Source organism: Fundulus heteroclitus, unplaced genomic scaffold, assembly GCF_011125445.2.
Source record: "Fundulus heteroclitus isolate FHET01 unplaced genomic scaffold, MU-UCD_Fhet_4.1 scaffold_50, whole genome shotgun sequence".
Lineage (NCBI taxonomy): Eukaryota > Metazoa > Chordata > Actinopteri > Cyprinodontiformes > Fundulidae > Fundulus > Fundulus heteroclitus.
In genome coordinates, this window is record NW_023396923.1 from 2,563,731 (window position 1) to 2,587,241 (window position 23,511).

Below are 23,511 nucleotides of genomic sequence, written 5' to 3' on the forward strand. Positions count from 1 at the left end.
TTGAATCGTGAACAATGACCTTGACTAAGAACTGAACTGAGAACTGAAGGACTTTAGATCCACATCTATGGGTTCTTTTCTTTGGATGATTCCTCTAAAAACATTTTCTCCATTCGTGGATAATGGTGGGCAGCCATTTGCTGCACTGTTGCAGCAGAAAACCCCCGGTTGAAAACCAGCCTGTGAGTTTTACCTTTGTGACTTGACCAGCTGTGTGACCTGTTAGTGTATGTGTTGCCCTGTGTTTGACTGCTTGAATGACCGCTGGAGATAGGCCCCAGCCCTTCTGTAACCCCTACTAGGATGGTTCTCTATGTGGTTCACTGTGGTATCAAAGCCTTCGAGATTGGAAAGCCAAGCAATTTATTGATTCTACAGGTCTAACAGTAATCAAGCCTGGGTGTTGCTGATGGAATTTGACCCAGCTTTCCAAAAAATTTGGATAATCACAGTTAACTATTATTTAACAAGGGGCCAGATTGGGATGGGTGGCTTTTTCCTCCTAATTAATAAAATCTTTACTGAAAACAGCATCTGTTTACTTAGATGATCTTGAAGATGTTTTTTTTTTTTGATGATCTAAAATATTCAAGTGTGGCAGTGTAAATAGCTCATTGAAACAGGTCTATTCCAAATATCTAAACAAGTTATAAACAGTATAAGCTTCAATTAAGATATTACTGTTATGTCTGAACAAGTAACTATTGACAACAGTGGATTAGTGGAGTTTTTGTAAGCATGGAGTTTTTTCAAACTGCCTTTCCAGCATTCTTCCTCAAGAGGGTGCAAATTCCTAACACATATGCACATGACAGATCTAAATTTAAGGGGAATAATTGTTTTTTTTTTTTTCCCGTCACATGTGTGCTGACTCACAGTGAGGGTGGTCAGTGAAAGCAAGTCATGAAGGAAATAATCAGTCATCATGTGTATTTGTTTTTTTTACTCTAATTTTAATCTCAGTCTTATGTGAGCAAAGGCTTCCAGTGCAGATTAGACAGCATTATGAATTTAAAAGGACGCAGCAATCTCAACACTGACTCACAGTGAGACGGTCAGAGGGACAGACGCACATCCTCCTTGAACTGATGGACTATACAGCTGGCTGTCTCATTGTGCCGTGTCAGAGAATATCCCGCTGGGAAATTGCAGGACTACCTTTACATCTGTTCAAGTATTCTAGCTGGTCCCTTTGACAGTTAAATTGGGTTTGAAAAACAGAGGATGGTATGGCTTAAAAGCCATTGAGAGCTAAATGCCCACTAAAACTGACGCAAAGTATCTGTAGACATCATTCTTGTGAATCCTTCCTTCTCAGGCCTCCACCATTCTCAGGCCTTTTCCAGGTCATAAATTCTACACTGCCATGCCCAAAAACGTAACCCATCCATGCACAAACCCTAACCTAAATCCCAAACTGGTAATAAGTCATACAATTATATTTTCTTTACTGCCCTATACAGAGCTTTGAACCAAATTGGAAGCTTTTCTGTTGTTTTTTATGCTTTTTGCACATGAGCTAATCAGAACTGAAGTGCTTCATGACCTGGAAAAGGGTTAAAGACCGTGCGGCCTTACTGTGGTGCTGAGAGTGTGCAGCTATACACTTCTGAAGATGACAGACCAGGAAAGGAGAGAAGCAATCACAGAAGCAGCCACGAGGCTCGTGGTAACTATGGAGAAGCTGTGGAGATCCTGACTTAGAGGGGCTTAGATTACAAGACAAATATTAGCCAAACACTCCACACATCTGGCCTTTACAGAAGAGTGGCAAGAGGAAAATCATTGCCTAGAGGAGTCTAGAACTGCCGTTTTTACTTTTTCTACAAGCCATGCAGGGAACATAGCAAACATAAGGAACAAGGTGCTGCTCAGATGTGACCAGAAATATACAGCAAACGACCAACACTGTGCCTCACCCTGAACACCCTGAACCATGTTAAACATGGCGGGGAAGCATTTTGGTGAGGGGATGCTTTTCCTCAGCTGAGACAAGGAAGTTGGTCACAACCTAAGGCACAGCAAATCACTGATTCCCTCAGTGGCTGAGCAAAGATGTGAATAATCGTTAGGTAAAGGGTTCCTGGTTACTAAGTGTCAGCTTAGCTGAGGTTTCTTTAATTACTACTTTGACATTTTGAACTCTTATCTTAGTCATCATTCTCTGAACATCACAAAACACCAACTAGTCCATGTTCTTCGGAGAGGTGCATTAATTTTTCCAGTATAAGTTCCCAAGTCCACGAGTATTGACTGATCAGCACCTTTTAAAGATAGAAATAAGCCCAAAATGATTAATGCCCCTGTCATATTTCGATTAAAATGACTTTCATTCAGGCAGTAATTCTGTTTCTAATAAGAACTGAGAGCGGCCTCTCTCTGAAGGTAATATAAAAACTGGATAGAGCTTTCACATTGTTCTAAGCTGAAAAATTCTATTCATTTGCATCTCATTAAAAATATTGTGTTAAAAACATGTATCCCCTTCTTAATAATAAATGGAAATATCTTTATTGATATTAGTGCAATCAACCCCTTGTTGTGATGAGTTCCAGGTCCAGGTGTGAAGGACCTCCTTGCCATCGGCCTAATCTTTAGCCTCCACCACAGATTCTCTGACAGACTCAAGTCGGGACTCTTGTTGGGCCACTACAAAACATCATTATGTCTAGTCAGAAGACATGTTGGTAAAATTAAAAGACAAATTTTAACTTACAACTGCCAGGGGTGTGAATAAATGTGGGATTAACTGAGGCTGCTCGGTGAGAAAAAGTTTCTCTTTTAAAATGACCATTTTCTGTGCCTCCTCTGGCTTCAAACAATGGTTTACTTTGAATCTTCATCGTGTAGCAATACCAGCTTATATACCTATGATGCATTTGTTGATTGGAAGATTTGATTTTTGAGTTTTAGATTAATATTTTTTTCAGTATGAATAATTCTGGGCTCACCTTTTTCTCATAACGTTATGGTTCTTCTTTTATTTCTCAGAACCTTTGCTATTTTAGCTTTTTCCTTTACCCCGTTGCCTCATGCAGGTTTAGTAAGAGGGACTGATGCAAAACTTTGCATCTTGACGCAATCAACTGTCCACCAACAGCAAATGTTCATTCAGGAGGGATTGCTGCAAAGCTATTACCTCGACGCAATCAGCTGGTCATCCCTGGATAGAAAAAGCCAATTATAAACTGAACATGATGGTACTATATTACAACTTGGATCATATTGGAATTGATTTTGAATCTGACTTTAGTATATATTTTTGTGCATAAGTTGAATTGCTTGTTTTTAAAGTGCATTGAGTCGACATTTTCAGTTTACAGTATACTTGCAGAATGGCATACTAGTGTCATATTCCTGCCTTCTCAACAGAGTCAAAACTAACACAAAACTGGAAATTTATTTTCCTGCCAAGGCCAACGTAGATGTTCATTTTCATCCCACACCCCACCTTGTGTTGTCTATATCCTAAAATCCCAACAATATACACCGGTTTCTTCCCAAAATAGATCAGTCAGCGTGTCTAGCCAAAAAGGCTGGGAACAAATTAGCTCAGAGTCCCACCTTTACAGATTAGGCCACACACACAAAGGATTTGGTGTACATTGGTTGTTTGGGCTGATTGCGCTCTTGTGGCTCATCTTGTAAAATGGGATTTTTTGAAGTCACGATCTTTGGAAATTTCCTGATGTTGTGGCCACTGACCTCTCCCTTTAGATGATGTAACATTTCCAGTATGTCTTAACTCCGTTGTCAGAATGAGGTTCACTGTCTAAATACAAACGGAGCAATCATTTTAACAATGTGCATAGAATAAGCAAACAATTTTTGTCATTCATAATTGTAAGATGCAACATTAAGTGAAAATAGTTTGGTGTGCATGAGAGAAATTGTCTCTGTGACCCTGGATCTGCTCTCGGACTCTGGAATCCTGGCCATCCTGCCTGTCTCTACCATCATGGTTCTGACCCTGTGCCTGTCTTTTGACCACCTATTACCTGCCTGCTCCATGAGTAAGATCCTTCAAGCTGCCCAGATCGGACTCTGGATCACATCGGGCTTCACCTGCGATGTCACCCGCCAAAAGGAGCCTTCACTCACCTTCCCAGCCTGTTTCCGGATTGTGAGAAGTGCTTCCTGTCCCAGATGCTGGTGATTCACCCTCGACCTGCAGCGGTTTATGTCTCAATAAACTGTTTTCTATTGCTATCTGATGTTGTCTGGCTGAATTCTGGGTCCTTTGTTTCTGGACATTACACAGAAATAACAATATGAAAATGCTTGTATTTCAATTCAATTCAATTTTATTTATATAGCGCCAAATCATGAAACATGTCATCTCAAGGCACTTTACAAAGTCAAGTTCAATCATATTATACAGATTGGGTCAGATTATACAGATTGGTCAAAAATGTCCTATATAAGGAAACCAGTTGATTGCATCAAAGTCCCGACAAGCAGCATTCACTCCTGGGGAAGCGTAGAGCCACAGGAAGAGTCATCTGCATTGTACATGGCTTTGCTGCAATCCCTCATACTGAGCAAGCATGAAGCGACAGTGGGAAGAAAAACCACCCATTAACGGGAAGGAAAAACCTCCGGCAGAACCGGGCTCAGTATGAACGGTCATCTGCCTCGACCGACTGGGGTTACAGAAGACAGAACAGAGACACAACAAGAGAAACAAAAAAGCACAGAAGCACACATTGATCTAGTAATCTGTTCTACATTAGATGGTAGCAGCGGGTGAGCCGTCTTCTCTGGATGATGTCACAGTTAACAGAACGCCAGACCAGGTGTACCTACTATGAAGAAAAAGAGAGAGAGCAAAAAGTTAAAGCAGAAATGACAACACATAATGCATAATTGAAGAACAGTAGAACTCAATAGAGTGAGAAAATTAGATCCTGATATACTCCAGTAGCCTAAGCCTATAGCAGTAAAACTATAAAGGTAGCTGAGAGTAACATGAGCCACTAGTTATAATTTTTGTCAAAAAGAAAAGTTTTAAGCCTAGTCTTAAAAGTAGACAGGGTGTCTGCCTCACGGACCAAAACTGGGAGTTGGTTCCACAGGAGAGGAGCCTGATAGCTAAAGGATCTGCCTCCCATTCTACTTTTAGAGACTCTAGGAACCACCAGCAGACCTGCAGTCTGAGAGCGAAATGCTCTGTTAGGAACATACGGGGTAATCAGAGCTCTGATATATGATGGAGTTTGATTATTAAGGGCTTTATACGTTAGAAGAAGAATTTTAAATTCTATTCTTGATTTAACAGGAAGCCAATGAAGGGAAGCTAAAATTGGAGAAATATGATCCCTCTTGTTGATTTTCATCAGAACTCTTGCTGCAGCATTTTGGATCAGCTGAAGGCTTTGAACTGCATTTTGTGGACTTCCTGATAGTAAAGAATTACAATAGTCCAGCCTTGAAGTAACAAATGCATGGACCAGTTTTTCAGCATCACTCCTGGACAGAATGTTTCTAATTTTGGCGATATTCCGGAGGTGAAAAAAGGAAACTCTGGAAACCTGTTTAATATGGGATTTAAATGATATGTCTTGGTCAAAAATAACACCAAGATTTTTTACTTTATTACCAGAGGCCAGGTTAATGCCACCCAGATTAAGTGATTGGTTAAAAAGTTTATTTTTTGAGGACTCTGGCCCAAAGATTAAAACTTCGGTCTTGTCAGAATTTAGATGCAGGAAATTTAAAGTCATCCAGCTTTTGATGTCATCAAGACATGACTGCAGTCGAAGTAATTGATTGGATTCATCAGGATTTATGGATAAATATAGCTGAGTATCATCAGCATAACAGTGGAAATTAATCCCATGCTGTCTGATAATTTTGCCTATCGGAAGCATATATATAGTAAAGAGAATTGGTCCAAGGACTGAACCCTGTGGTACTCCACAGGTGACCCTAGAGTTTGAGGAAGATTTATTATTAACATGAACAAATTGGAATCTGTCTGACAGATAAGATTTAAACCAGCCTAATGCTTTCCCCTTAATCCCTACAGTATGTTCAAGTCTTTGTAGGAGAATATTGTGATCAACTGTATCAAACGCAGCACTGAGATCTAACAGGACAAGTATAGACACAAGTCCATTATCTGAAGCCATGAGAATATCATTAGTGACCTTCACCAGAGCTGTTTCAGTGCTATGATGAGCTCTGAAGCCTGACTGAAACTCCTCAAGTAGGTCATTACTTTGTAAATGTTCACAGAGATGATTAGCAACTACTTTCTCAAGAATTTTAGATAAGAATAGAAGATTAGATATAGGTCTGTAATTTACTAACTCATCTTGATCAAGAGAAGGTTTCTTAAGTAAAGGTTTAATAACAGCTACTTTCAAAACCTGTGGTACATATCCATTTACTAAGGATAGATTAATCATGTCTAAAATAGTGCCACTGATCAAAGGTCCTCATGCTTAGGAGACGTGTTGCAACACAGGGAACTCAGCTGTGCAACAGGAAAGATCCAAAACATTGCAGAAAAGCCAGATGATCATTTATTCCAGCATCAATACAGAAGTTTGCTTTGTGTAGCGCAAAACTTCCCATAGTTTGCTTGAAAGAACTTTCTGAAAGGTAACACGACCCTGCAGTTCAGAACAACAAGAGTCTTTTTCAACAAACCAGACTGATTTGGGGATTTGTATCTCTGACGCAGGCAGCCTGATCAGTTGAGAAGTCAGGCTGGAGATCGGGCATTGTGGTGTCACTCGTAAAAAATGTATTTCTTTAAACTGTTACAGGGCCTCAGTCCAGCAGGTCTGTTTTCCCACGACAGCTGTAACTGAATAAGAATAAAAAAACAATAAAATTCAAGAAAATAAAATCACTTTTTTGATCTCACTACTTCACCACCTATAATAGAAAAAGAAAGATTTCCTCATGAAGGTAAATCAATTTTCTTTGTTCCACTTCTCTCATGTGCTCCCCTGAGAAGTAAACTACAAATCCGGGAGCACTGACAATAAATCACCTAACTTCTTCGCTATTCAATTATATTCTAAATAGCACCAATTCACAACAGGTCATCTCAAGTAAGGTGACCAGATTTCTGAAATCAAATCTGGGGAGATTTCTTGCTTGTGGATAAAAATCAATACATCTTATCAAGATGAAATTAGGAAACGGGGACAGTAATGGTTTCATTTATTTTTACATATTTATTAATATTTAAACAACAAAAATCAAGTGTAAAAGCCAGGAATGTACCTCTCCACACTTTTAGTATATCATAAGATTAATAAAATTAATACATCAATAGTGTTATTAATAGAAATTAGAACTGTGTCTCTGGGATTTTTGTGGGATTTCAATTTTGTGGGGCCCAAAGGGCTCTGCCGCCTCCTAAGGAGAGAGTGACATGAGGAAAAGAAAAAACAGTAAACACAAACATTTATTCTATGCCTGTGGCTGTCTGTGGAGAAAGAGTTCCCCCACCTTTTCAAAAAAGTGCAACAAATACTCATTCTGTCCATGTTTACATACCTATGAGAAATATTTTTTTTCTGCGTAACATCAAAAAGAAGTAGCAGTCAAGCCTGCAGGTGAAGGATGATATATGTTTCTTACTGTCACCTGACCGCATTAGGGGTCTGTGCATCTCTAAGAAGCAGATTAATTTCTCCCACTAATGCACTCCAAGCACAGCTTCACTACTTCCTGAACTTCAGCAGCTCCTTTGTTTCATGTCTTTCATTACTGGACAGGGTGATTAATCTAGGTGTGTGTGGCTGGTTTCTGAGGTCAGACACACCTGGATTAATCAGTCTGACCAGTAATGTTCAGTGTCCTGTATGATTTAGACAGTAGTTTGGGGGGGGGGGGGGGGGGGGGGGTTAAATCTAGGAACTCTAATATATTAGTTGGGATTTGTAAACCACCATTAATATGCTTATATTTATTTCTAATTATAGATTTAAGTTGTTCATATTCCAAGAATTTATTTTTACTAATGCCATATTGCATATTTAGTTTAGCAAAATTGATTAACTCGGTTCCGTCAAGTAGATGTTCCAGATATTTAATACCTTTATTGTTCCAGTATGTAAAGTTTTTCATATTATTATTTTGTAGGATATCAGGGTTATTCCAGATAGGTGTACGACTGCATGGGATAAGGGATGACTTTGTCATTTTAAGGAACTCCCACCATGCTGTCAGAGTAAAACTAATGTTGATATTTTTGAAGCATGTATGCCGTTTTATATTTGAGCTAATAAACGGCAAATCTGAAATCATGATATTATTGCACATTTCCTGTTCTATATCTAACCAAGGCTCATCTAAAAGACTATTTTTATCCATTTAGAGATGTATTTTAGCCTATTTGCTAAGTAATAGTTATGGAAGTTAGGCAAATCTAATCCTCCCCTGTCTTTAGTCTTCTGTATTGTCTTTAAGCTAATACGTGGGGGTTTATCTTTCCAAAGAAATTTAGAAATGGCAGTCTAGAGATTTAAACCAATCAGATGATGGTTTATTGGGGATCATTGAAAATAAATAATTAATTCTAGGTAGGACCATCATTTTTATTGAAGCTACCCTACCCATAAGTGAGATTGGAAGCGATTTCCATCTTTCAAGGTCCTCTTCTATCCTGTTTAAAAGTGGGGCTTGGTTAAGTTTAAGTAAATCCGTTAATTTAGACAACACAGTAATACCTAAATATTTAATATTTCCTAATTGCATTTGTAAATCTAGGGAGTTTTCGAGAGAGCAATTAATTGACAGTACCCTAGATTTAGACCAGTTTAAAGAGTAATCTGATACTTTAGAGAAAGATTCTAGTATTCGAATTACTTGTAAAAGAGAATTATTTGAATGCTGGAGATAAAGTAATACATCATCCGCGTACAGACTAATCTTATGCTCTATTTTCATGCATTTTATACCTTTTACAGCTTTTGTTTGTCTGATTGTTGCTGCTAGAGGTTCTATAAAGATGGCAAAAAGTGATGGAGAAAGAGGGCATCCTTGCCTGTTGCCCCTCTGTAGACAAAAACTGGAAGATATTTGATTATTTGTCCTGACACAGGCTGTTGGAGAATTGTATACAATTTTTAACCAATTTATGAATAAATCGCCAAAACCGAATTTATGAAGAGTAGCGAATAAAAATTTCCAGTTTACTCTATCAAATGCTTTTTCTGCATCTAAAGACAATATATTGGTTTTAATGTTTTTACTGTAGGAATAATCAATTAAATTAAGTAATCGGCGTGTATTCGTGGATGACTGCCTTCCTCTGATGAAACCAGTTTGATCTGGATGTATTATGAGAGGAGTTACTTTGTCTAATCTTTTTGCAAAAGCTTTACAGATTATCTTAATATCCACATTAATGAAGGATATGGGACGATAACTGGTGGGCAACACAGGATCTTTGTCTGGCTTGAGCAGAAGGCTGATGGTGGCAGAATTCATATTAGCTGGAAATCTACCTTTTTCCTGTATTTCCTGCAACATTCTGTGGAACGTTGGGGCTAGAATATTCCAGAACTCTTTGTAAAACTCAGTAGGGAATCCATCTGGACCTGGAGCCTTTTTATTAGCCATGCTTTTAAGAGCTTCCTGGGTTTCAGCTGTTGTCAGCGGCGAATCCAGTGTCATTCTTTGGTTATCTGATAATTTAGGAAGTGTAATTTTATCCAGAAATTGCTTAATATCCTTCTCTGATGGATTTATCTGTGGTGTGTATAAAGATTTGTAGAAATCGCGGAAGGTATTATTTATACACTCCGGTTCACTTACTGTATTACCAGTTGAATCTGTAACTGCAAATATAGTAGTTTTCTCCTTATTTATTTTAAGCTGATTAGCTAGGAAGCTTCCTGACTTGCCATGTTCAAAATTTTCTATTCAAAGTCTTTGTATTAGAAATCTATTTTGCTTTTCAATATAGTGGTTTAGTTCTAATTTTACTTCACGGATTTTACCTAACTTTCCTTCTTCTTGAGAGGATTCTAGTAACTTAAGTTTTTCTTCTAATTGCTGAATCTTTTTGTTTTCTTTTTTCTTTTTATGAGATAAGAAAGATAAAGAGAAAAAAAACTGACATTATATAATTAAAATCACTTCCAAAAACAGAATGTACAGCATGAAAACTTCCTATTATTATTATCTCATCTGCTTAAATAAAAAAAATGCTAATTACCACCATATTAGGAACTAAAAGCAAAAACAACATAATAAGTGGACATTAAACAGGTGATTCTCTTCCTCCATCATTCTCAGATCATGCAGATCTTGTCTCATTCAGTTTTCCTGTTACTGACTCCTATTTTTTCATGAGGAACTTTCATATATCTAAACTGAGTAGTAGAAAAGCACACCTAAGCCTGGAAGTCTATGCTCATAAATCACAACTATAAATCAGCAAAGCAACTTGTAATAACTCTACTTATAATAACTATCTGAAATATAAACCAAAGGTCACCAATCAGTTCTAAAGCACCTTTAGATTAACCCTTGTTGATCCCTGGAGAACCAGCGTACCAGATTAGCTCCTTACAAAGAGTTTTCAATCATTCTGTTACATTTTATCTAAGTGTCTTTTACTCAGGCGAGCAGCAACTCGTGGTCTTGTCTTACTTTTTATTGATTATTTTTTTAACCTGGACACACACCAAACATTCTCACAGGATCAGCCCGATTCAAATAAATTTAATCAATTAACACACCTACCATAACACAGGGCAGCTCCCCATCAGTTGCCACTGGTATGACCATAGACATATACGTAGACGCGTCGTTGGGCGCAGGTTCGCACGTCAATGTCAACGTCATATTGTATGTGGCAGAAAAAAGTTGTAGTGAACGTATATCAGAGAGGATGCCTCATTCCTGTGCTGCATGGAAATGTATTGGGGCTGATTTCACTACTTGTATCTGCCTTCTATAAACTAAGGGTGCACCATGTTGCAAAACTGGAACACTAAAGCTGCAGAGCAACACTAGGAAAAAGCTGTGCAAGACCATTCTTTTTCAAGGTTTTTGCTTGCATACAGTACAGACTATTGTATTATATATATATATATATATATATATATATATATATATATATATATATATATATATATATATATATATATATGTGTGTGTGTGTGTGTGTGTGTGTGTGTGTGTGTGTGTGTGTGTGTATTATGAATATAAGGATCAATTTGTTAAATCTAAACATTGCGGTCTTCATTATTTCATAAAACCGTGTCACATGTGAACCTTTAGGAACAGACTTTTTGAGGAAGTATTAAAGAGGTAAAATTACTAATATCAGAAAAAAAGACATAGGACAATAAAGTGAAAAACAAAGCAAAAAAACACAAAAGTGGTAATGTTATGAGAAAAAGGTCATATTATGAGAAGAGGGAACATTTCCAGAATAGTCACAGTTTGTAGAATTATTTCACTCCTGGAGTAATACGGCCAGGTTAGATTATTTTAATTATTTTTATTGTTTACGGGAATAAATTCAGGAGAATGAAGCTAAAGGGATACGAAAATAAACTTGTAATATTACAAAAATAAAAATATTACGAATACAAAGTATATTCTGAGATTAAAGTCCCTCTGATACTGTTTAAGTAACTGAGTAACTGCAGATTTGCCACATTTAAAGGTATACTATGCAACCGGGGTTGATTTTCCAGCGAGGCTCCCTCCAGAGGGCAAAAGTAAAAGTGCACTGTCATAAAGATGCTCAGCTGTTCTGGTTTCTCTGTCAAGCCAGGTGCGGTTGTTTTGAGCTTTGCAGACAGGCGAACGCAATGAAAAGTAAAAAAAACGGCAGTACAAACAATGACTAACACAGTAAAAGTATGAATATCAGGGTTTCCCACAGCGCTATCTTGGCGAGGCGGCCGCCTCGACAAACTCACGCTACCGCCTCACCAATATTCAAAAAAAATAATAATAAAATAAAATAATAATAATAATAATAATAACTAGAATCGTTCAACTTCTGAAGAAGTTGAAGAAGGCGCCCGCCTGGTGGTGCACGTAACCGTCAAAGGCAAAGCTTCCGAGTTCCTTGGTCGTAGGCTTTTATCACTTGGGGATTTTAAATCAAATCTTCTGAGTGTGAAAAGGATTTGTCTTCGTCAAAACCAGCCGACAGGAGAAGGTCTGCATCCAAGCAGCATGGAAAATTGGTGTTATTAAAACATGATTGAATACTTCAATGTAGCATGAAAAAATGAAATATGTGAATAAAAATGTTAAAGGCATTACAAACTACTAAAGGAAGTACAAACTCTGTGAAGCAGAAGTTGGTGAGACCTTCCTAGAGCTACTTCCGGTTAGCAACATGCTAAGCGTTAGCCGCTAATATGGTTGTGTCCAGTATCACCGGGTGATTGTACTCTGTTAGTTTGGTCCAAATCCTGTACTGGGAAGTTCCTCAAAAAGGGTGCCAATACTTAATGTCACCAAAGCTCACCAAAGGCCATGTGTCAGATCGGCCTCCTTTAGTAACTAAGCCTCACCAAATCTAGGCCCAGAACTCAACATTTGACAAAAATGGTGTGTAGTGCCATTTCCCACAGGTGAGTGGTGCTGTATTGGCCGGGGGGTAGTTCTTGCTGTTGCAATTTTTTCATCATTCATTCATTTATATCAGTTGTTCAAATTATTTATTTGTTACTTGTAAAAAAATAAATAAAAAATATTGGGTACCACCAAGCGGGTTGCAAACCTGCGACCTTTGGTGCACCAGCCCAAAACCTAAACCACTGTACCATAAAATAGTGTCATGCTGAGCTCTGCATTTTTGAGAGGTCAACTGTGTCTAGGAAGTGGTTTTGAGAAGTGTTTTTTGGTTAATTTTGTCACCAGGGTAACTTTAAATGGTGTCAAGTACAAATAGCACACTTCGCGGCGTCGAGACGCACGTTTTGATATATAGTTTGTGGGGGTACAGCCTACGGTTCGGGCTGTATTAACGGTGACGGAATAATAAAAATCAATAAAAATAAAGAAACCCTTATTAGGTGCATAGTATAAGGCCTCCGCCATGCATTTTCAATGCATAGGCGGGCGCCTAATAATAAAAAACTCGATATGCTTGCATGTTTATTTGACTTTAACACGCGGTTCTTTGTTGTTGCTTTTGCGCGTGCATATAGTGAATGGCAGGGCAAAAACACATGGAGTTCTTGCCGTAAAGCAAGACCGACTCTCGCGGTCTTGCACCAGACTTCTGAGCCTGTGGGTGCGGGCCGAGGGCTCTTGCAATTGCAAGTACGGTATTTCCCCCCACAGACCACAAGGGCGGCCGAGAAAACCTTTGTTCAACCTGAAAAGACTCATTTCAATCATCCAAAACGGTATGGAACACATTAATTGTCATGGTTTTCAGATGACTAGTCCACATGCAGATACGATCAGGAAGCAAGGCACAGTTTTAAGATGTTTATTTAGGAAACAGGCAGGTATAACGGACGGGACTACAGGCAACTTCGACAGGGTCAGAACGTCACGGCTGGAGAGACTGCAAAGAGAAGGAGAGTAAGTGACTCTGAAAGGTGAACCAGGAGAACTACTTGAACCTGCGCTGCTTACCATAAAGCTGGGCGGACCTAACCGGGGAGAAGTAGCGCCGAGGAAACTCTGTGATCCTACTCTGTTGGTGTTAGGCGGCTAGTGGCAGAGGGCGGCAGATGTTACTGGTGAGGGATCCAGAGCGAGCCTCCTCGGCAGTGGGTGACAGATGGATTGACCAGAGTGCGAGAAGAGCCAGCAGAATCTGGGAGGGGGAATCTCAGGCCCCGCTGGGTAACATCCAGGGAGTATGAGGGGAGCGCCAGAGCAAAATCTGAGCAGGAGGATTCTGTAGCTCTGTCTCTTCGGACAAGACGTCAAGACGGGTGAGTGCATCCAAGCACCAAAAACTGTGACAAAAACAGGGAGATCCAAAATTAGTCAAAATTCAAAGACGAAAAACTCACGAGCAGGTTTTCAGGAGTTGGGTCACAGGCCACGTCGTACCACGACTGGTTAAGGCTCTGTCCAATAAGTTGCTGTCCAAAACGGGCTTGATCTGGGAGACATGGAAAGTGGGGTGTACTCGGGAGTGAGGAGGCAAACATAGACGGACGGTGGTCGGGTTGATAACTGTGACTATCTCATAGGGCCCAGTGAACCAGGGAGCAAGCTTCTTAGCGGACGGGTTGGATAAGACGTCTCTGGAAGATAACCAAACTTTCTGGCCAGGGTGATATTGAGGAGCTGGTCTGCGGTGCTGGTCGGCGAACCTCTTGATCCGCTCTGCGGTGCGAGTGAGTTCAGTGATGGTGGTTCTCCAGATGTCCTGACAGCGAGCAATGTAATCGTTGACGGAGGTGAAGGGAATCCTGAGTTCATCCGTGGGTAGGAGTGGAGGTTGATATCCTAAAGCTACTTCAAAGGGTGAACATCCGGTAGCTGAAGTGATGTGAGAGTTGAGGGCATATTCTACCCAGGGCAAAAACCTATTCCAGTCCGAAGGTGAAGATGACGTGAGGCAGCGGAGGGTGGTTTCCAGTTGTTGGTTCATTCGTTCAGTTTGGCCATTGGTCTGAGGATGGTATCCGGAGGTGAGTGTGTAATGGGCACCCAGAGCAGAGCAAAAGTGCCGCCAGACCTGGGAGATGAACTGAGGACCCCGGTCAGAGAGGATCTCAACTGGGATGCCATGGAGTTTGAAAACATGCTTTATGAGGAGCTGGGCCGTCTGGAGTGCGTTGGGTAATTTACGGATGGGGATGAGATGACATGACTTTGAGAACCGGTCCACAACTGTCAAAATAGTTGACATACCCTGGGACAACGGAAGGCCTGTAACGAAATCAATAGCGATGTGGGACCATGGACGTTTGGGGATGGGGAGAGGACTTAACAAACCGGAAGGTGGCTGAGTAGAGGACTTATTCTGGGCGCAGACGGGACAGGCTAGAACATACTCTCTCACATCCTTGGTCCATGAGGGCCACCAGAAGTGCCGGGACACCTGAGACTGGGTTCTATAAATGCCCGGACGGGCGGAAAACTTAGCATCATGACACCAGCTTAGAACTTCGGGGCGAACAGACTGGGGAACGTACTTAAGTCCGGCTGGACCTGTACCTGGGTCCGGATCTAATAGTTGGGCCTGGTTGATCCTGTCCTCCAGGTCCCAATGCCGGGCTCCAACAGTACATGTGGGGGGAAGAATGTGTTCCGGCTCCTTCTCTTGTTCAGAAGGGGCAAATTGACGAGACAGTGCATCAGGCTTGACATTTCTTGAGCCAGGTCTGTAGGTGATGGTGAGGTTAAATCGTGAGAAAAACAAAAACCAACGGGCTTGTCTGGAGTTGAGTCGACGGGCTGACTGCAGGTAGGAGAGGTTCTTATGATCTGTCCAGATTATGATGGGCTGCTCGGATCCCTCTAGCCAGTGCCGCCACTCTTCTAAAGCTAGTTTTATAGCTAGTAGCTCACGATCGCCCACATCGTAGTTCTGCTCAGCAGGGGACAAACGACGGGAGAAGAACGCACACGGATGTAACTTGCTGTCATTCTCTGACTGTTGGGACAAAACCGCACCCACACCGGTATTAGAAGCATCTATCTCTAGGACAAACTGTTTGGCTGGGTCGGGGTGAACGAGTATGGGTGCCTGGGAGAAACGGGACTTGAGTCTGTTGAAGGCCTCCTCTGCCTCAGAACTCCAGATGTATGGGACCTTGGTGGAGGTAAGAGCATGTAATGGGGAGGCTATCTGGCTATAATTCCTGACAAAGCGCCTATAAATGTTTGCAAAACCCAAAAACCGTTGGAGCTGTTTACGCGACTCAGGGACAGGCCACTCCATTACTGCCTTTATCTTTTCCGGGTCTGACTTTACTTGTCCGCCTTCTAAAACTAAACCAAGAAAAGAAACAGAGGTCTGGTGAAAATCACACTTCTCAGCCTTAACGAATAAACGATTCTCTAAGAGTCGTTGGAGAACAAGACGGACATGTTGCTTGTGTTGTTCTAAGTCACGAGAGTAGATAAGGATGTCGTCCAGATAGACGAAAACAAAAACGTTCAAAAAATCCCGAAGGACATCATTAACCAGTGCCTGAAATACTGCCGGGGCATTGCACAAACCAAAAGGCATGACTAGGTACTCGAAGTGGCCTAGTGGGGTCTTAAAAGCCGTCTTCCACTCGTCCCCCTGTCTCACCCGAACCAGATGATAAGCGTTGCGCAGATCGAGTTTAGTAAAGACTGTGGCATTCTGGACTGGTTCAAGAGCTGAAGATAACAGCGGAAGTGGGTATTTGTTTTTAACAGTTATCTGGTTGAGCCCTCGATAGTCGATACAGGGTCGAAGGGACCTGTCTTTCTTACCGACAAAAAAGAAACCAGCGCCTAATGGGGAGGATGAAGGGCGGATCAACCCTGTAGCAAGAGACTCCCCTATATATTTCTAGAGCGCTTGACGTTCTGACCTCGAAATATTGTAAAGCCGATTGACAGGTAGTGGAGCCCCAGGCAACAAATCAATGGCGCAATCAGAAGGCCGATGAGGAGGAAGGGAACAAGCCTGAGTCTTACTAAATACCATTCGTAAGTCGTGGTAATCCTCCGGGACGCGAGAGAGGTCTACAACATCCTCTGATTCAGACAAGGCAGTCGGAGGAACAGAAACGGGACGAGCGGACTGTAAACACCTGGAATGAAAGGCAGGGGACCATGACTCCAGTCGGGACTCGGCCCAATTTAGCTGTGGATTGTGGAGGGTTAACCAAGCTAAACCTAGAACCATGGGTGAACGCTTCACTGGAAAAACAAAAAATGAGAGTTGTTCCCGGTGGTTACCAGAGGCTATTACCACTAGGGGTCGAGTCCGATGGGTGATCAAGGTTAACTGCTGTCCATCTAAAGACGAAACCTGTAGAGGTTCTGGTAAAGACTCGACGGGCACACGGAGCTGATCAACTATGGCTTGGTCGATAAGATTAAAATCAGAACCCGAATCTACTCGAGCCGAAACGTCAAAGCTGTACTGGTCAAAAATTAAAGTGACTGGCAAACAAAAACGAGAGCGAGACGGCGCCTTAATGGCTACCTGGGGAATTGTCTTGTTACTGTCCGCCGTTCTCCCCATTACGAACGGCGGACCCGGTCTTTTGGCCGAACCGGACAGTCTCTTAAAAAATGACCCTCGCCACCACAATACAGGCACAAGTTGCCCGAGTAGCGCTGTTTACGTTCTTCATTAGTTAAGTGAACCTGCCCCAACTGCATAGGTTCTGGGGGTGGAGTAACTACTGGCCGGGGTACCCTATTGGTAAATGTTGATACAGGGGGAGACCGCAGGATACGGTCCGGTCGAGCCCGGTTCCGACTGCGTAACCGGGAATCCAACCTAATGGCTAACGCCACAAAATCCTCAAACTCCTCAGGTTCCTCAACTCGGGCTAACTCATCCTTTAAAACCTCATCTAGAGCCTGAAAAAATACTGCCTTTAACGGCTTAGGTTGCCAACCTGCTGCAGCGGCAAACGTGCGAAACTCCACAGAGAAGTCAGATACGCGTCAGCCGCACTGTTTCAAAGAAAGGAGATTACGAGACTGTTGAGCCGAATCTAACTCAGCTGAAAAAACCGTCTTGAACTCAATAACGAATTCCTGAAAGGAACACCCAAATGACTGGCAATCAGGGAAACAAGCCTCAGCCCATCTGAGAGCTCTACCCGTTAAAAGTCGCAAAACATATGATATTTTAACTTGATCTGAGGCAAATGCCTGAGGGGAACGGTTAAACACGAGTTTGCACTAAAATAAGAACCCGCCGCAATCCCCGCTGTCACCGGAGAATTTCTCTGGACAAGGTGACGCGCTCTCAGGAGGTGGAGTCTGAACATGACTTTCAATACTCTGAGCGGCGGGAGGCGGGGTGTTAGGGTCTTGAGTGACAGGCGGAGTCATCGCGGAAGTGACTGCGTCCGTCAACTGGCTAAACTGAGCGGCTAATCTCTGAAGCTGTTCCTGTGTCGAATTAACAGCTAACCCAAGTGACTGCATCTGTTCCTGCTGTGCGGCTAGCTGCCGCTCGAACGTATCCGCTGGACTTTGGTGGCCAGAGCCTTCTTCTGTCAGGGTTTTCAGATGATGAGTCCACATGCAGATACGATCGGGAAGCAAGGCACAGTTTTAAGATGTTTATTTAGGAAACAGGCAGGTATAACGGACGGGACTACAGGCAACTTCGACAGGGTCAGAACGTCACGGCTGGAGAGACTGCAAAGAGAAGGAGAGTAAGTGACTCTGAAAGGTGAACCAGGAGAACTACTAGAACCTGCGCTGCTTACCATAAAGCTGGGCGGACCTAACCGGGGAGAAGTAGCGCAGAGGGAACTCTGTGATCCTACTCTGTTGGTGTTAGGCGGCTAGTGGCAGAGGGCGGAAGATGTTACTGGTGAGGGATCCAGAGCGAGCCTCCTCGGCAGTGGGTGACAGATGGATTGACCAGAGTGCGAGAAGAGCCAGCAGAATCCGGGAGGGGGAATCTCAGGCCCAGGTAACATCCAGGGAGTATGAGGGGAGCGCCAGAGCAAAATCTGAGCAGGAGGATTCTGTAGCTCTGTCTCTTCGGACAAGACGTCAAGACGGGTGAGTGCATCCAAGCACCAAAAACTGTGACAAAAACAGAGAGATCCAAAATTAGTCAAAATTCAAAGACGAAAAACTCACGAGCAGGTTTTCAGGAGTTGGGTCACAGGCCACGTCGTACCACGACTGGTTAAGGCTCTGGCGTCTTCCATCTGTCAGCGCTCTGCTTAAGAAGCCAGAGGAAGCCGCCTGCAACGAGCTGCAGGTGTGGGCCACGCCCCCTCAGCCAACTAGGCACACCTGAGGAGTAGAATAGAGCAGAACAACACTGACATTAATTAGCTAAAAAATGTTGCATAGTATGCCTTTAACATGGCGGACGCTCTGACGCATCGCAGCATAGGCAGAACCCGCCCAACGACGTGTCTACATATATAATGTCTATGGGTATGACAACAAACTTCCACTTCTTCTTCTTCTGTTTTAAAAGTGGTGCGCTCTTCTTATTCTTCCTCTTCGTGTTTTCATGGCAGCTGACATCCAAAAGCATCATTACCGCCCATCTAGTGGTGCGCAGCGCCGCTGCTCGCAGCACTGTTCTTCACAGCGCAACCAGCTACCGTAACACCTGTTTCTGCGCGCAACAGCTCTACCGTAATAACAGTCTACACGCATCATTTTTCCCCTCGGTAAAATCGGGGACATTTCTGGGGACGGCTTTAGCCGGGGACAGGTGGTCCAAAACGGGGACAGTCCCCGGAAATTGGGGACGTCTGGTCACCCTAATCTTAAGGCACTTTACAAAGTCAGTTTAACCAAATCATTCAGATAGTTTGGTTCTTGGCTTTCTATCTAAGGAAACCCAGCAGGTTGCATCCAGTCATTGACTTGCAGTATTCATTCCTCCTGGATGAGCCTGGAGCCAAAGTGGACAGTTGTCTGCAATGTTGTTGACTTTGCAGCAATCCCACATCCCAAGCATGCATGTAGTGACATTTTGGAGAGGAAGACTTCCTGTTAACAGGAAGAAACGGCCAACAGAAGAGGAACCAGGAGTACGTTCTTTGTTGGAGAAAAGTAAAAACGTAATGGCAATACTAGCTCCTTTAGTGCCTTCATCTTGGAGAGAAAAACAGCTAAGCAGATAAGTTCTAAGCCATTTTTTAAGTCAAGACGATGAAAGAGAGCACGATACAGTTACACAGAGTAAAAGCTCAGCCAACAGAAACAGGGTTGAGGACTGAAAGACAGGGCCGACTGTATCATCTATAGGTGAACATGAAGTTGCTCGAAGCAGCAGCTCAACCGACGCTCCCCTCCAGGCTAGATGTAGCTACATTGAAAAGAAAAAATAGATTATGTGTAGAATGATATAGGGTCTGTCTGCAGGTAGATGTTTATGGCCACATTTAGCCTTAGATAGAGGGATGTTCCTCTCATCCAGAGACCTTTAAGTACAGACAGTCTAGACCACTAGAATTATTAGGAAAGTGTTATCAGGGATGAGATGTCTGGGTTTCACTCCTGAACTGTTAACCCTGCGAGCTAAATACAGCAGATGGCTGGATGAATAGATGGAAAACAAAAGTGCTGTTCCTAAGGTTTTAGTCATGTTGGATTGCAGTGATTTGCTTTTCAATTCCTCTCTATTAATGCATCCAATGTTTGCAACAAGCAGCTGATTCTGTTTATTCAGTCACTTGCACAGCAGCTAAAACCCACTTGTGTTTGTAACTCACATTTGCACCCCGTTTACACTACCCCTTTTTAACCGTGCTGAGACCAGTCTGAGATCGGTAACCGACATAACTATCGAGTGTAAATGGAACGCAAACTGAACTGAACCGAGCCAGACACAACCGGACCGCACTAAAGGCAGACCAGTTGGGCTCGGCCCGGTTTTTCAGTAGCCCGGTTCTCTAATAACAAAGAGCGCATGAGCAGACCACATCATCTCCTTGCAGCCAGCTGACATTTCAGACATTCATAAAAATACTAGCTTCCCTACCGTGACACACGATTTCCAGTGATGATTCTGCTTAGCAGTGTAATGAACCTCAGCATCTGTCGTTGTTTCCTGCGTCTGTAAATCCTTATTAGACGTTCTTTTGTCTTATCCACTTCCCAAAAGCCGACTCTGTCAAGTAAATTCACCAAAAGTTGCTGTCTTCGCCTGACTCTCCGCAAACAATGAAATATAACCAAACATAACTTCCTGAAAGTTACGGGCGCTGCCATTTTTATTTGCTTGATTCCATCCTTCAATCCTAGAGAGCAGTAGTACCGCAGATCGTCACTAGGAGGTGAGGAAACCAAGGAACAGAGATAGCGTGATGGCTCAACTCATCAATCCCGGACAACACTGTTAGCCTGGAGGGGCTTGCTACTTTCCGCACCGACAGACAAACAGAGCTCTGCGGTATGACCCGAGGAGGCGGACTCTGCGTTTACATCAATAACACCTGGTGTAAAAATGCTAGATTAGTCACAAGTTTCTGCTCTACGGACATTGAGCTTATGGTTATTAGCTGCAGACCTTTTTATCTGCCTAGAGAGTTCACTGTTGTTATCATCACAGCGGTTTACGTCCCTCCCAGCGCAAACACAAAATATGCTATGGGTGTTCTCTATCGGACTATCTCTGAGCTGCAATCTACACACACAGAGGGGGTTTTCATCATTGCTGGGGATTTTAACCAGGCAAATATGAAAACTGTTCTCCCTCATTTCTACCAACACGTGGATTTTGCAACTCGGGGAGCGAACACTCTAGACTTAGTTTACACAAACATAAAAGGCGCATTCAGAGCAGCCCCCCGCCTCCACCTGGGCTCTTCAGATCACCTTTCTGTGATGCTAATTCCTGCATACAGGCCCCTGCTGATCAGAGCAAAACTTACAGCGAGGCAGGTGAGGGTGTGGACTGAGGGAGCAATGGAGGCGCTCCAGGACCGTTTTGAGTGCTCTGACTGGGACATGTTCAAAGCTGCTGCAACTTATGAGGACAAGATCAACATTGATGAGTACGCCATGACTGTGTCAGCCTACATCAACAAATGCATTGAGGACGTCAGCACCACCAAGACCATCATCACCCGAGCCAACCAACGACCATGGATTACTGTGGAGGTCCGTCAAGCGCTTAAAGCACGAAACTCAGCCTTCAAGTCCAGTGACAAAGAGGCCCTGAGGACAGCGAGAGCCAACCTGAACCGTGCCATCAGGCTAGCAAAGCAGAACCACAGTCAGAACATCCAGGAGCTTTTTCACGACGCCGGCAACACCAGGAGCATGTGGAAAGGCATCCGGGCGATCACTGAATACAACACGCCCCCCCCCCTCCCCGGTGGGTGAGGTTGATGCTGACTTTCTCAATGGACTAAATAACTTCTTTGGGAGGTTTGAGGCACTAAACAGCACTCCAGCAGTTAAAGCTGTTCCCCATCAGGAAGAGGAGGTCCTCTGCCTTGACACCGCCGACGTGTGGAAGACTCTAAGGAGAGTCAACCCGCGGAAGGCCCCAGGCCCCGACAACATACCTGGGCAGGTGCTCAAGGAGTATGCAGGTCAGCTGGCTGGTGTCCTCACAGACATTTTTAACACCTCGCTGGACCAAGCCACAGTGCCAGCATGCTTCAAGTCTGCCTCCATCATTCCGGTGCCAAAGAAACCTCAAGTCACCTGTTTCAACGACTACCAGCCTGTTGCACTGACTCCCATCATGATGAAGTGCTTTGAAAGGCTGGTAAAGGAACACATCGTCTCCAGTCTCCCCTCAACACTCGACCCGTTCCAGATCGGAACCGCTCCACTGAGGACGCCATCTCCTCTGCGCTTGACCTGAGCCTGGCACACCTGGAGGAGAAGAACACGCACGTGCGGATGCTGTTCCTGGACTTCAGTTCAGCGTTCAACACCATCATCCCACAGCATCTGGTGGGAAAACTGGAACATCTGGGCTTCAGCACACCCCTTCGCAACTGGCTGCTAGACTTTCTCACCAACAGACCTGTCAGTCCGGGTCGGACAGAACACCTCTGATGTCATCACCCTCAGCAAGGGCTCCCCTCAGGGCTGCGTCCTGAGCCCCCTGCTGTTCACTCTGATGACTCATGACTGCGTCCCCAGGTTCACCCCCAATCACATCGTGAAGTTTGCAGACGACACAACGGTGGGCCTGATCAGGGATGACAACGACCAGGACTACAGAGAGGAGGTGGAGCAGCTGGTGGACTGGTGCAGAGACATTCTGATCCTGAACGTGGAGAAGACGAAGGAGATCATCGTCGACTTCAGGAAGAACCGGCCTCACCACGCTCCACTGCTCATCAACAATTCAGCTGTGGAGGTGGTCAGCAGCACCAAGTTCCTGGGGGTGCACATCACGGACAACCTCACCTGGACTGTGAACACCATGTCACTGGTGAAGAGGGCACAGAAGCGACTGTACTTTCTGCAGAGGATGAGGAAAGCCCGCCTGCCCCCGCCCATCCTCACGACCTTCTACAGAAGCACCATAGAGAGCATTCTGACCAGCTGTCTCTCTGTGTGGTGTGGAGGCTGCAGTGCCTCTGACTGGAAGAACGTGAGGAGAGTGGTGAGGACAGCAGAATGGATCATCGGGGCTCCTCTTCCCTCCATAAAAGACATTTCATCTCAGCGCTGTGTGTCCCGAGCCCGTAACATCATCAGGGACCCCTCACACCCCCACCATGGACTGTTCTCCTTGCTGCCCTCTGGGAAGAGGTTCCGCAGCATCCGCTGCAGGTCCACCAGGTTCTGCAAAAGCTTTTTCCCTGCTGTCATCAGACTGTTAAACTGCTGTTGAACTGCTAAACTACAACCCACAAACTCTGCACAACATTTGCACTCTTTGCACATTTTTTGCATCATTGTAGCTCATATATTCACACATTTGCATTTTTT

The 23,511-nt window shown here is 43.4% G+C and overlaps 2 long non-coding RNA genes across 2 annotated transcripts; both read right to left on the minus strand.

Moving 5' to 3' along the window:
• Nucleotides 1-13,421: 13,421 nt before the first annotated feature.
• LOC118560865 lies at nucleotides 13,422-14,022 on the minus strand. The gene is made up of 2 exons (XR_004929648.1): nucleotides 13,585-14,022; nucleotides 13,422-13,513 (listed from the first exon to the last, which is right to left on the minus strand). It is a non-coding gene; the product is annotated as an uncharacterized LOC118560865 (long non-coding RNA).
• Nucleotides 14,023-18,181: 4,159 nt separating this feature from the next.
• LOC118560866 lies at nucleotides 18,182-18,501 on the minus strand. Its single transcript, XR_004929649.1, has 2 exons — nucleotides 18,345-18,501; nucleotides 18,182-18,273 (listed from the first exon to the last, which is right to left on the minus strand). It is a non-coding gene; the product is annotated as an uncharacterized LOC118560866 (long non-coding RNA).
• Between the last annotated feature and the right edge of the window lie 5,010 nt (nucleotides 18,502-23,511).